At 35.4% G+C, this 16,037-nt stretch overlaps 1 protein-coding gene across 2 annotated transcripts in view; it reads right to left on the bottom strand.

Moving 5' to 3' along the window:
* The window catches only part of Irk1 (Inwardly rectifying potassium channel 1), a 47,924-nt gene extending 35,043 nt beyond the window's left edge, over positions 1-12,881 (bottom strand). Inside the window, exon 1 of one of the 2 annotated variants that reach the window (XM_034975061.2) lies at positions 12,420-12,881. The gene's annotated coding sequence lies outside the window, so the exon portion shown is untranslated. The remainder of the gene's footprint in view (positions 1-12,419) is intronic. The other variant, XM_034975060.2, reaches the window with a different exon arrangement.
* Positions 12,882-16,037: the final 3,156 nt, after the last annotated feature.

Genomic DNA, 16,037 nt, shown 5'->3' with positions numbered 1-16,037 from the left:
GAGCCTAAAATAGTGCTGTTTCCACAAATGACGGAAAAAACGTTATACTCCGTGCATTTCACAGTAAATAAATAAATAAATAAAATAAAAGGCTAAAGTAAAGTGTTGTCACACTTTACTTTATTTGTACTTAGGTTGTTTATTTTACAATTTTCTAGTGTCTTATACTTATAGTTTATATACGCACGAAGTTAAAAATCTGCCCTAAAATAGAGATTTTTCAAGGGCCATTACTTTTGAAATAAATACAATTTTACTCTATTAATTGATTTAGGGCATAGTTAATGGAGAGATAAATTGATAAATGACTTAGTATAGGTCTAGAACAACAAATGACAGAATAATAATAATACGGTTGTATGGGGAAGCGCTTAAGAAGGGCCACCTTAATGTTGGAAGGAAGAATTGAAGGCAAAAGGGCTTCAGGTCACCTAAGACGCAAATGGTTGGACGATACGATATACCTAAAGGAGTGGAGTGGGAATAAATTATTATCAGTCAACTTTGAAATGCAAAAATAATAAGAATTATATAACGTGAATGTCGTGAGACACTATTATTTGGAAAATACCATGGTTATTTTTTCAGAAATCCATTAAGGCCACCCAGTCTCAATATAATCCAAAAAGTCATCTACCTACAGAATATTATGACATAACGGATAACCGAACGTGCTTCTAATTTAGGTTTTTTATGACCAATTCATTTAAAAAGCAATCGCTTGTCATCAGTCTGCATTCTTACTTTGTATTATTAGCAAAATAAACTTCATCGATTTATTTAACGATATAAGTAGATGGTAAGCGGAAAATTATAAACGGCAATCGCTGATAAAAGCAAGATAGTAAACTGTCATATCTATTTGTTACCAACCACGAAATTTAAAAAAAAATGGCAATTTTGACCTGGACGAGCGACTGAACTATGCGCTTTCTCAGAAAAATAGCACATTGAGATTGAATGAAAAACAGGTCATTAGGTATTGGGTTGAGTATTCTCAAAAACAGCGAATGAAAAATTGTACGACCCGAATATAAATGAGCACGAACACGCTGAACGTTACAAAAAGTGGAAATCAAGGAAACGGCTCTTATAACGTGAATTCAAATATGATAGTCAACCTAAATGAGAATTATTTCCGTGTGCACGTGAATGATTTCGCAGTAAGTTTCGAGAACCAGAACGTTGGCCCGCCGTTCATTCACCGCAAATTACAGATAAATAATGACAAAACGATCCATTCAACAAACCGGGGAACCTTTTTGGGGACAAATTAGATTTGGCATTATGAGTCGTAGTCAAGTGCCAGTCGGATGAAAGGTTAAAAAGTACAAGATTATGTACTTTTGAATCGACTGCGGCGGAGCCCAAAGAAAGGATGGTTATGTGTTTGACTTGTGTGTATTTTTTTTTTAATTTACATGTTGGTCTTTTTGAAATTTTATTATTTTGTTGTTATAGCGGCAATAGAAATACACACTCTGTGAAACTTTCAACTCTTTACCAATAGGTATCATGAAATACAGCCCGCTGACACACAGACGGGCGGACAGCGGATTCTTAGTAAGAGGGTCCCGTTGGCACCTTTCTGGACTTGGGCACGGAACTCTAAAAGTTTATCTACCTTTTACGTCTCTAACTTCGGTAAGGCTGACATACAATACATAAATGTAAAAGTTTATAAAAAAAATCGGTAAAAAACTAAATCTTCATTGAACAATTTATAGAATCTGTTTTTTATTCAAATTAATATTCATAATGTTGATACCTATAATGTTTTCTGAGATCAATTATTTATTTTGGTCACTATGGAGACAAGGTAGACGAATAATTTGGACTAAATAATGTATACTTAGTTAGGATGACGCTAGATTCGTGGCGTGTGGAAGACTCTACAAGAAGCAGTGGACGTCTATCGGTTGATAATGATGATGAAGATGATGTAGCTCTTTTATGTTTATAACTGTACTTATAATATGAGGGAAATTTCCAAAGTCACATTTAACAAAAGTTTTCACGGTACATTTGAAAATGTCTCGTCGCGCGTCGTTTAGAATTAACATGACAATTGTTGACATCTTTCCACACTCACAGTTTTTGCACCGATATAACTTTATGACCTTTGGACCTTACCCAAGTTACGCTAAAAAGATAATACTTAACCTTTTGGATGAGCAACTGTTCAATGTAAATTTGAAGGTTGCAAAGCTTTTGAAATTTCGTATCTATGATCTTTGGGCCTATAATCTTTGGTAAATCTTACAACAATTAGGTATATTGAAGTGATTGAGCTGAAAAAAGAACACTGTACCTATTCTTATTCAGCAGATACTTACTCTTTTGAAATACAAGTTGGCATTGGAATTAGGAACGAGTATACAATAGAAAAGAAAAAATTAGCCTACTGGTACATTCTACACATTTTGAAGATTATTACAAAACTTTACCTTGTGCTAAATTAACAATCTTTAAATATATTGTTCACGGATCGATATTTTGCATTAATTGCTTTTTTTATAAATTAAAACAGATACGGACGTATTATCTAATCATTAACTGATCAATAAAATAATGATTTTAAATATTAATATTGCACCACAGAACAATATAGCTGTATAGTGCTACTTTGACTGGCATGTAGCTAAAATACTACTTAAAAACAATGGTAATGATTTGGGTAGTCAAATAGCGAGAATTTGAGTGATATCTACACGCCCACTTGCCCTAGTGACGTTAGAACGCTCATAAATCCTATGTTTTTACCAGATTCTGTATACCTATCTACTGCTAATCAAAACAACCGTTCGGCATCGTATCAGATGGGAAGGCAAGCGCTAATTCTGCCTGAAATAAGTCAACGGTTTGATAAAATTGGGAGAACGTCGTCATATCTCCTAGATCTAGACTTAGGTTGATGACGCGGAAATCGGGATAGTGGGGTACAAGTTCTCGCACATTATACTGAGACCGTTGAGAATCCATTTAGATGACGTCAGAAATCGGGAAATGCGAAGGTTCACACTGCAGCTATCTACAGGATCATAAAGGCTAAACTTTTTGCCTGTTGAATTCGATAAAAACTGGTTGGGTTTCCACGGAACAACATTGACTCACATACAAAAACAAAAAACCATATTTATATCCTCCATCCATATCTGTGAATACGAAAGTAAATAAATTCCCAATTTAGCAACGTAGCTCGGATAGACGACATATTATTATTTTATTGGATGTGAATACAAGTTTGCGATTATCCATTTTATATAGTTTTTGAAAACGAAAATCGATACCGAGTTTCGCTATGTAAGTATACGTAAATTATAGCGCCGCGATCTAGCGAAAAATTTGTATAAAAATCAGTTCCGTACAGTCTTAAGAAACTCGATCAAAAGTACATACTTGTAAAAGTTTATTTGAATCAAAAATATTTCTATTTCTACATGAAACTATAGGGCCGTTTTAGTCTAATATCGAAACTCAAAAAACTATAATCGAGATGGAACATCACTTTTCGAGATGTGTGAACTTATACCTACTAGGGGTCAACCTCAAGACGTGCTGTCTAATGTCTTACAAGTAGTTTTATTTTACGCGATGCTTAAGTTTTCCTGGTAAAACCCACAATACCTTAGAAATCGATTGGAATAGCTGAATTTGCAATTATATTGTCTTGTTTGTTACTATGACTAGTTACAGTGATATGAATCATTTGAATTGCAATCAAACCAGCGATCAGCTGAATAAGCAATTAAATGCAACAGCGATCTGATTACATGATTCCATTGAATGATTGATTTTACCTATATTCGCTGAGTTTTGTATGACCCGTTTTAGACGCTTTTAGAAAATAAAGAAGTTATCTTATCGATCAGATGTTTCGTCGATGTAATGAAGCACTTGTATATTTATTATTTATTTACACATTAGCAAACCAATCTAATCTGTATCTTTTCTTAGCAAATTAAAAAAAAACAAAAGGAATTTACTGACTAATTACCACATGTATTGGATTTTATTATAAAGCTTGGATAGGTACACAACGCACGATGAAATTCGAATCGTACCTACGTATCTTTCGCTCAGTAGTTACTGTCGCTGTAAGTACCTATCTGGCCAAGCCTTAAAAGTATGACATGCTTCCGAGCGTTTGCGAGACTCGGAGAAAGCTTAAATCCTTTTTACGTTATGTAAACAACTGTAAGCAAACAGCGCTAAAAATTATTGGTAGTAAAATTGGTAATAACTTTCAGAAGCTGCCGGGCTTGCATATTATCTTGTTTATACAATTCTTAACGGCTTTAGTGCTTGACGTTTAAACAGTATCGTTTCAAAACATAGGCACAAATTAAGTACAAAAATATAACACCCCTATCAGGGTCAGGGTCAGGGGTTCAAAATTGAACGTAGATAAAGCTTTCTTCTCTCTGTGCTTCTCTCGTAGATTCTTTTACGCACAACAAAAGTAGATAAGTGCATTATTCTTAAGTGCAATAAATGTTGTACTTTTCCATAAAGCAATAGCCAACGCCCTAGCCGCGACGGAGAGCTACAGATAACTTGTCTCCATTATTAATGATAATAACAATTGATAATTTTCCAGAACTAAGTGTATTACAATGTTCCTGGTCAACGTAATTCACAACTTATTGAAAGCGACTGTAGGAAGAAAACGACTGTTAAATATTATTATGATGATGACTCTTTCTTGACTACAATCTGCTGATGATGTCAAGTGGTGCAGTCTTAGTCATGTCTTTCCTCCTTTTCTTTGAAAGCTGTAGAGACTATGTAATTAGAAACGAGGAAGCGAAACGCGTCGCATATATTATTTTGTGGAATTTCTATTGCGTAAGGGAGTAAATCTTTTCAAAGTCTTGATTTATCTACTACAGTTTCTAAGGTGCATTATGACGAATGAATTATTATAAAACAGTATTCATGATATTATTTTCATTTGTAAAGCATATTATATTGGTTAATTACTACAAATAAATAATATTATACGTCTATGACCCTTCTAGGTGGTTACTGGAGTTAATATTCTGATAAATAATTATTTATTTTTATATTACTCGCATAAAAAAATATAGTTCGAGACAATTATAGTGTTCCAGATACCTACTCATGAAGATATTTAATACATTAAATGGGGATCCACAATCGCATGATATAATTTTGTTTACAACACGTCAAACACAAAGAGGTATCGACCGTTGTCCAAATCAGGTGGGGTTTTGCATAATATTTTAGCCCACTAAGCTTTGAACGGTCTTAATAAACATCCGATTCTGTAAGTCAATTAGCTTTCTAGTCTGTGCTCATGACGTTTAGCTAGCGCCTTTTTAGGCAGTCTGTAGTTCAAGCTAAGCAGAGATGGCAAGAAATGGTTAGAAATTAACTGATCGACTGACGTAACCTTTTGGTTTCCTTGCTACCGTGCCATACTATCCAAAACAGACTTTTTGAAACTTATTTACAAAGTTTCCATAGATGTGATCGTTACATATATAGCACATCCACCGCAGCATTTTCATCTTCACGAATCTAAGGCCTGAGCTGTACCGTAGCGAATCTTGAAGCATAGATACTTAAAGTGATGTATTCTGCTTGGTATATAGTTTTATATGAAAATCTATAATGTGACTAATTCTTAATCTACGATGACCTTAATGGTAGGTATATATTTGCATAATCAATAATACTCTTCCCGCCAATAGTGACGTGATCGTTGACGTATTTATTACATGGTAGGTACATTGTAATCTGAATATATTATGTGATAAACTTTATACCCATGTGTAGTCGGCCATTGATGCTACGGGCAATCTGTACCAGTCATGTATTTAACTATTATTTCAATACATTCATCGTACCTCCTATAATTTTTCATAAGAACAATGAAATTACTAAATTGATATTCTGTCACGCATTACTAATGACTTTTTTGATAAAGCTGACTTATCAGAGTATCAGTTATCACATTAATTAATGTCATTCACTTTTTATAACTTAATCATAATGTAAAAACAGAATTACATAAAATTTATCATAACTCTTATCTTCTTCAACCACAAACGTTTTACGTTAAAATCATAACATGACATACAAAAACAATCTTGTTTAGAAGGTTCTAAGATACATTTTTGATTGTTAGCTACAATTCAATGTAATTTTATGTATTTGGATTTAATGAGGTGTTAAAAAGAATCTTTTACGGTGGTCTTGATGGCCAATTGCAACTTAGCACGTGTTTGTTGATGATGCCTAGTCCTTATTTTGACTACAGAGTTGTCATTGATTACTAGTTCTAGTAAATATTACATCAGTAGTGAAGGTTAAAAGAACTATGACCTACGAATGTTACACATTACATATTTCCTTTTATATTATTAGGGTTCCGTACCTCAAAAGGAAAAACGGAACCCTTATAGGATCACTTTGTTGTCTGTCTGTCTGTCTGTACGTCTGTCCGTCTGTCTGTCTGTCTGTCTGTCTGTCTGTCTGTCTCTCTGTCTATCTGTCTGTCTGTCTGTCTGTCTGTCTGTCTGTCTGTCGGTCTGTCAAGACATCTACAGGGTACTTCCCGTTGACCTAGAATCATGATATTTGGCAGGTAGGTAGGTCTCATAGCAGACATTCGGGGAAAAATCTGAAAACCGTGGATTTGTGGTTACATCACACAAAAAAAAAATTGTGGTCATGAACAAATATTGCTATTTTCAACTTTCGAAGTAAGATAACTATATCAAGTGGGGTATCATATGAAAAGGCTTCACTTGTGCATTCTAAAACAGATTTATTTTTATTTTTATGCATAATAGTTTTTGATTTATCGTGCAAAAAGTAGAAAAAATACGACTACAGTACGGAACCCTCAGTGCGTGAGTCTGACTCGCACTTGGCCGAGTCCGAGAAAGAACCGAGAAAAAATTATTTCAAGCTTATTAAGTAGAGATAATCATGTTATTAAGACAATGATTGAAAAGTTCATTGTCTTAAAGATTGTTCGGTAAATAAAATCATAGAAATATTTGTTTTGATTGATATTTATATAACTTTATCTACTTAGTGATTGCTTTGTTTCTTGTTATGTTATTATAATATTGTGCTTTATGATATATTTATATTTATCCAATTGTAATTTTTCGAAAAGTTAGCAGTCAGCTTAGTTTCTTGCGTGTAACAAAGTCCGCAACCATGAATGTTTTATTTTTATTATATTTATTAAACACGCTACAATATTAATTATATGATAATAATTGAAAAATATTTGTTTAACTTAAATGCTGTATATTTTATAAAACAGGTATTTCTGAATCGTAAATGTCAGTGTAGATACTATGTACTATATTATGTACCGAAACTGATATGCTGTGTTTGTTGTATTCAATTGTTACAACCTTGAGATACTATCCTAAATTAGGTATAAAATACCAACATATATATACTATATAATGTATATGTAATGAACATTGTTTACAGCAATACAGATTGATTTCAATTTAGTGGTGACTGGGAGGAGATATCTACACTTCTTATTTTATACCCGTAGATATAGCTAAGTAATTTTGCGATTTAAATTACTTTTACGTATTTTATTATGTTTATAGTGTGTATACTAAATTATAATATACAGTCGTAATATTCCTTCAGAAATATTGTATATATAATTAATTCATTTGGCCAATCAACTACAAGTGATAGTACATAAGCATACGTATTACAATTTAAAAAAATTGTACTCTTTTTTATAAAGAAAAATTATGCTTGCAAAATCATACTTAGGTATTATGCATATAAATTTTTAATAGTAATTTATCTAACTAACAGTGAAGTAAACGGAAGTTACGATAAATTTAAAATACATATTATAATGCCGAGTGTTAGGAGGTTACACTTACACCATATTTGAGTATTTGTACTTGTAGTACTTACTTATAATATAACATACTTACATATTATACTTTGAAAATTTTGGCTGGATTAGAACTGAGGTCCACAATAAAGAGATATTTTTTAATTCAATAACAGATTTTCACTGAATGATAATCACGCCCTAGTAAGAGTTTAGGATGTCGAAAACTTTGTTGGTTTTGGATTGCGATATCCAGCAACGTCAGAATAATTGGACACTCTCCTCGTTACGCTACAAGAAGCAGAAAAGTTGAGCTCGAAATGGATTTTCACACATTGGAGTTTAACAGCGTAACTCATTACATTGGCAGTGGAATAAAACATGATTTATCGCAAAAAATAAGTCGCAAGGTGGTCGCAAGAGAAAATAATTTGCATATGCATTGTGAAATCGGCATGACGTTTGTGTGGCTTCAGGTTTGTATGTCAGATTTCGTCAACCGATACTAAATGTAATCTGACAACCAGTTCGGATATAGATATAAGCTTTTTTTATTGCAATCCGCAAATTAAATCCGCGTCTTTTATCATTTGAATAATATCATCTTAGTCATCTTTGAAGAAAATAAGGCTGCGTTACATCCGTTAAATTGCGTTATATACCGTATATTGCGTTAAGAGCAACCGCCGAGTTTCTTGCTGGTTCTTCTCGGTAGGAAAGGCATTCCGAACCAGTGGTAGATGCATCCGACGATTCAAAAGTACTTGTGAAAGTTTAGTTGAATAAAAAATATTTTCATTTCATTTCAACAATTTTTATCGCTTCATTTCTATTCATATCTTTGATTTTTGGATTTTTGGTTAAGCTATACCTACTTACCTTATAAATAATGAACTGATTGTGAGTGAAAAAAGTGAGTGAAACATGATTGTAAAAAGAAAAACCCTTTATCTATCTTTGTTAAAGACAAGAGTAAACCGAGACCTATAGAGTATAGAGCATACTTGACTTAGCTAAGACTTAAAACAGAGTTAAAACTAAATAGATTTATATATTTACATAAATCTGACTCGTTTTAACTCTGTCTTCTGTCTGAGTATAGTCAATATGTGCTCTATAGATTTAGCAGCCTTAGTGCCTTTCTACACTCATGCGCATGTAAACTACCAACCGCTATGAGAAGACATTAGCCGACGTTTGCCATGAGGACAACCATGCTATCACCTAAGTATATCCCTCGCTACGGATCTTCGCAAATAGGTGGGTGGAAAGTAAGTCGTTATGGGCTTCCGAAACGGTCAAGCTCGACGTCAACTACGTAGATTTTTGCTTGAGCCAAACATTTTGACCGTATACAACGTTTGCTGTTGCTTGAGTCAAGCATTTACCTATTATACTTATATGCTTGACGGTGATTGACGCGATTTTATATTTTTTTTGACGCGACGTTCGGACAGTGTTCGAAATATTATGAGAAAAGTGCCGTTTGCTTGATCAAACTGCTTGATGCGACCGCAAGCAGCTAGATCAAACAAAACAAAACGTGACAAAACTACCTACACTGCTTGACGTCAAGCCGCTTAACCGTCTCGGACGCCCTTTACATTTGCCAGAGTTTTTCATCGTACCTACCCGCCAATGCAATAAATCCATGGAACTAGGAATCAGCTTAGCTTATTATTATTTGTTCTATAAAAATCTCTCTAGATATACATAATTGTATATAATATTATCAATAGGTTTTGACTTTGAAAATACTTCACACGTGAACCTAGTAACTGATATCATAGTACATACGTATAATTATGTAAACAGGCGTTTACTTGACAACATATCATTTATTATTATATTGTGTTGAATTATTAACACGACTTTTCGCAATATTGTGGCACTCTTGCAGTTTCCAAGTAAATAAGATATCTGTTAGTAGTTCTATAAATAATTAATTAGTACCTACACTACATACTATGGAGCTGTTATTTATAACAGAAGTACCTACAAGCTGTTACCCATAACTTTATCAGCATGTTTATCTTACAATAAAAGTTTCCCGTGGAACTAAGATGTTTTTTGGGATAAAATTAAATACACTGGATGCCCGTGCTTCAGGATGCTACGACGTGTAGATAAAATTAATTGATATGATTTTATTAATACTATTGATATCGTGGAAAGGTTGTTTCTTTGTATGGTCACAGTTTTATGTTGGACGGTGTAATATTTATAGTATGGATTCAAACCTTATTTTCATAATAAATGACAACAATTATAATAAATATTGCTGTTTTTGAGGTTTTTGCGAAATAGGTACTCTAGACCGTATAGTTATTAATAGATATACAATTTCTATGAATTTATCCTTTTTTAGGGTTCCGTACCACAAAAGGAAAAACAGAACCCTTATAGGATCACTGTTGTTGTCTATCTGTCTGTCTGCCTATCTGTCCGTCAGTCTGTCTGTCAAGAAACCTACAGATTTTATGTCAGAATCGAGAATTACATAAAAACTACAAGGTTTACCGACTGTCGATAATTATTACACGACCGTCGCGTCGGTGCAAAAACAATTGGTAGGTAGGTTACGTACCTATACTTAATTACTGTTAGAACCTTGTCAAAGTATAATTTCAGTCATCATGAACGTTTTAGTAAAATACTGGATCGAAACTGATGCCTTGTTTTCCGGCGAAAAAATTAGGATTAAATAAGGAAATATCAGCTTTCACTAATATTAAACCTTATTAAAACTTTCGTTCGCATGATTATAAAATAGATGTGATCACGCCTGATAGTGAATTAGTTACTAAGTTATCTTAAATGCGCATCATCATCATCATCATCAATAACCGACTGCCACTGATGGCCTTAGAGGTCTTGTAGGAACTTCCACACGCCACTTTCTTGCCTCGCCTGAATCCAGCGGCTTCCTGCGACTCGTCTGATGTCGTCCGTCCACCTAGTAACTAGTTCCTAGAAAACCCCCGTCTTCCAACGGTGGGGCTTCCGGTGCGAGGTCGCTATTCCAGCACCTCGGGAGCATAGTGCCTTGCGCCCTTGCCCATTGCAACTCCTCGTCGCAACCCATTGAGCTATGTCGGTCACTCCAGTTCTCGTACGGATCTCCTAATTTCTGATTTGATCACGTAGAGAAACTCCAAGCATGTGCATTTACTATTAATGTAAGTCTGTTTTTACATAATACCTGCCTAGGTATGCATTCACGTATCCATAGATGTCGAAATCATGGTTCATCCGTTGAGTTGAAACTTTGTACAGTTGTTGCATTCACTTCCGTGAAGGTTTCTGGCGCGCGGTCTAACGGTAAAGGAAAACATCGCGAGGAAACCTGTGCGCCTTGAGAGTTCTCCATAGGTCTGCCAATCTGCACTTGGCCAGCGTGGTGGACCATGGCAAAACCTATCTTATACTGAGAGAGGAGACCCGTGCTTTGTAGTGAGCTGGCTATGGGTTGATCACGATGATGATTTCAATTATTACAACAAATGGTTATAACAATTCGGAACAATAAATAATAATCCTCATTAAAACACCATTACACTCAACATTTATTTATCTTAAATCAGTCTTACATTTTACATTACCTAACTATCTGCTCTATCTAGATAGAGTACCTACCTATCTAACTATTGTGAAAAATGCTTATTTTATGAAGATGTGTGCGTGATGAATATTGTCTTATAAATGCATGCCGGTAAGATAAAATATTGTGTGCCTACGACATGGGCCTACGGATAATATTTTTTAAGGAACAATCATTGAATTTCAGCCACTCTGTGATAGCAATTTATTTATTAAAAATACTAGACGGTGCCCACGACACCATCCACGTGGATTTAGGTCTTTTAAAAATCCCGTGGGAAGTGGGAACTTTCATTTTCCGGGATGAAAAGTAGGTAACTTATGTCCTTTCCCGGGATGTAAGCTAACTCTATCAAATTTCATCGAAATCGTTTAAACTGTTGGGCCGTGAAAGGCTAGCAGACAGACAGACGGACCGATGGATAGTATGGATTATGTTTGTATTCATACATACAGAGATTAGAGATCGTTAGTTACCATGCCTGAAAAGTAAGGTTAGAATTTACATACTCTGCAGTAAATCCATGACACTAACTAAATTGTACACGGTGGTCAATACACATGGTGGTGGTGTACAATAGTCGGTAACTTTTTATAGTACCGTGTATAAAAAGTTAGCGCTTAAACTATCGTGAGTGAGTCCCCGTGAATAAGGACCCCGAATGGGTTCGAAACTAGTCGGGCTAACGTCGACTAAATAGTTACGTGAGTAAAGCCGATTATCCCCTACAGGTTTAAAAATATTAATAAAAACATCACTTATGTGTTACAACATTACTGAGAGGTAGTTAAGTCTTTGACCTGGTTTTTGCTCCAAAAGCCTATGAATAAATCATGTTTAGTGACTACTGTACGTCATGACGAACAGTTTTTAGAGCAAACTGTCTGACTAATAGGTACCTACATTATAGATACTCATGTCTCACACCAAAAAATTAACAAAAACGATAAAGTAATTACTCACCTTCATATATGGACCTATCATAAAGACCGTTTGTTACAGCGTTTCGCGAAAAAGGTCACGAAACTTAACAAAATGTTAAAAACAGTTTTAACAACACCGTAAAATAGGAAAGTTTCACAACGCTTATCACAGATACAATCGGCACTATGCGGGCCGCAATGTCATCAGCACAATTTGACAGTTTAAACTTTAGCACATTATTTAGTTCACAATTAAAAAAAAACTTCAGTTGATGCTAAATTGTTCTATTTTTTCTTAGGCATATTTGCACTATTTGAGTGGAAGGCGGGAAATGGAACGTATGACTTTTTAAAATTCGCGATTTGAAATTCGAATTGAACGCGTCGATTCGCGTGCGCGTCGCAAATGTCTACCGTGCGTTGGCTGAACAGTGACTGGCTGAATGGCGTTAAATCCTATACATGTATATATTCGCAGCCGTTAAAAAATAAATACGGTGACGGCGAGGTGCGATGATCGAAGGCCTGTGGCACGTTTCAAAGGAACTGTTATCTAACTAGCATTTCCAATGGGTTCTGGCGAAATCATGTGACGACATTTAGCCGTTTCCCCGATGAATAAACGCGATGCTAGCGCCAGGTAGGCAGATAAACGAGATAAAGTACCATTGCCAATTTATCATAACCTCTGATTATATTTAACTCCCTTTGCTCCCTATGCAACTATGTAAGTAGACAGTTAACTGTTTGAATCTAAGCTGCAGTTTTCAGGGCATACATAAGTAGTAATTTCCTTAACTCTATATTGTAATCAGTTTTTAGTACTAACAACACTTTTTGGATTTAAAGCCAATGAAAGAAGATAATAAGTACTACTTAAGTATAATAAAATTATCAACATGAAAAAAAAGTAAATATTCGAAAGTTAAGAAATGAAAACTATAATTTATGGAATATCTTACAAAGTTATAAACATTGTAGCGTTCCCAGACGGATTCACTGGAGTCAATGGCAAAATATTCAATATCAATGAACTTCTTAAGTTTGTAATGTTTACTTTTTTGATGGTAACCACACTGCAGTTCATCATTCAAGCCTATAAGTAGTTGTGTAAATCAGTCATATAAAGAGGCATTGTAAGAACCATAGAAATGCAGAACAGAACTCATAAAATATCTGCAGGCGTTAGAAAAGCGCTACTATCTAATATCTAACTAGGTAAGTATACAAAGATGTAAGGACAGAACATAAGTATTATAATTTCATTCGTCTCTTTTAAGTAAGTACTTATACCTAAGTATTATTTCAATCAATAACGAAATCCAGGAATCTTTTAATGTCCCCCTTTCCTCGCCAAGTGAGTGTACGTGAACCTCTAAAATTTGTGGAAAAGGATACAGAAATAGCACACGGGATGGGAAATGGGACTCAAAGCAATGAACTTTTAGCTTGGATTTATTTAATGATGCAAACAATACTTTAAAAGTTTTGACGCTGTAGTCAAATAGATTGAGCTTAGAATTCACAAATATAAATAGGTAAGTATTCATCATGATCAACCCATCATCGTTCCACTACTGAGCACAGGTCTAATCTCTGAATGAGAAGGGATTAGGCCATAGTCCGCCACGCTGGCCTAGTGCAAATTGGCAGACTTCACATACCTATGAGAACCATATGGAGAACTCTTAGGCAAGCAGGTTTCCTTCATCGTTAAAGCAAGTGATATTTTATTGCTTAAAACGCACATAATTTCGTAACTTTCGTAAAGTAAAAGAGATGCGTGCCTGGGATTGAAGCCCCGAACTCCCGACTAGTATGCGGACACTATAACCACTAGACTATCTAGGCTATTAGCAGTAGTAGCTATGGTAGTAGCAGTGGCGTGCAGGTTATAGAGGCATAAATGCACTGCTTACCCCAGTTGTAATAGCTCAATGCATAGTTTTCATTATGACCTGCCATTAAACAGGTTCCTACCTAACTAATGCCTACCCTGGCTTCAAACCCTGTGCACGCCACTGGGTAGTAGGTATTTTAGTTATTGCTGCTTGTAATTTGATTTTAAATAAGATTTATTTACAAATATCAGTAAGTAATAAGCACAAAAATTAAATTTTCCTTTCGCCGTTACTATTTAAAAGGAAAACTGTTTTATAACAACTTTCAAGTGGCAATGAAGCGTGCTTGATAAAAGCTGAAAGTTTCAAGGTGGTTCTTCTGCTTTGCCTGTGTAACAAGACCTACTAGCCGCCTGTAGTACTATTATATATTCTGTGCCTGTAGGTAATTTAGTTGTACCGCAGCAGCAATGTACTGCGAAGTGTTTAAGTGCTAACGCATGATCATCAGTCAAACTCCTAACTTATTGTGGATCAAGGTGATAATATCAGCTAACTTCGGTAACCAGCCGAGACACTACTACAATATTTTTCTACTTAATACTATGTTAGGTACAAATTAAACTAAAAAATAATTAAATATTTGCTGTTACATACTGAGGCGCTAGGTAAGTAGACATGTGTAGATATGTATCCAGTGCCTCAGTATGGGACAATCAAGCTTTTCACATACAACCCAAACCTAAATAGGTATGGCATTCATGCTCCCTGCGCGTCGGCGCGCGGCGTTGCAATAAAGGTTCGTACGCACCTGAGCGGCGCGGCGCGGCGCTTCAGTGAGCTTCACGTCGCGGCACAGAGCTTCAAAATATCATTTCTATCATTTTGTATGGCGCATATCGCACTAGAGCGGCGCGGCGCGGCGCTTCACCGCGCGTTGCCGCGCGGCACGGCTGGAGAGAATATTTTGAAGCGCACCGAAGCGACGCGCAGTGCAGTGACGCTAGTGCGACATACCCAGCGGCGCGGCGCGGCGCTTCAGTATGCGTACGTCGCTCGAATAAGATACACGCGCATCTTGTTAGGTATTTAAAGTACAGGCAAGAATCGGCAAGATAGACCTCAAAATAAATAACGTAGGTTTAATTTTTGACACATGACGTGTTCCTCATGCTCTTAGAAGTATATCCTCAAAGGTCCCAACCCCTAGGATGTCGGCTTCCCCCCTTCCCAGTGTCTAAATGTATAAATGTCTCTCCGAGCGTTATGAGAAAACATCAATGGTAAAAATAATCCTGATTAAATAACTATAATATATTATGTACATAATATTATACCTACCTACTTCATCTAGGTAGAATTAATAGTTTCGGAAATATGCCTACCTATTGTTGTACTTGTGTTTATATTATACTAGCTTATGCCCGCGACGTCGTCCGCGTGGACTACACAAATCTCGAACCCCTATTTTACCCCCTTAGGGGTTGAATTTTCATAAATCCCTTTTTAGCGGATGTCTACGTCATATTAGCTAGTTAGCTAGCCAGCATGCCAAATTTCAGCCCGATCCGTCAAGTAGTTTGAGCTGTGCGTTGATAGATCAGTCAGTCAGTCACCTTTTTCTTTTATATAGGTATTTAGATATAATATGTACCTGTGTTTACCTGCCTATTTTATATATTCTATTGCACATAAAACAAAGACATTTTGCGAAAATGCTTTTTCTAATGTAATTTCCACAGAACCTAAGGGACTAGCTGATGCCCGCAACTTCGTTCGCGTAGATGTAGGTTTTTTAAAAATCCCGTGGAAACTTT

Source organism: Maniola hyperantus, chromosome 13 (assembly GCF_902806685.2).
Source record: "Maniola hyperantus chromosome 13, iAphHyp1.2, whole genome shotgun sequence".
NCBI classification, from domain to species: domain Eukaryota; kingdom Metazoa; phylum Arthropoda; class Insecta; order Lepidoptera; family Nymphalidae; genus Maniola; species Maniola hyperantus.
This window is presented reverse-complemented; position numbering and strand designations above follow the sequence as displayed.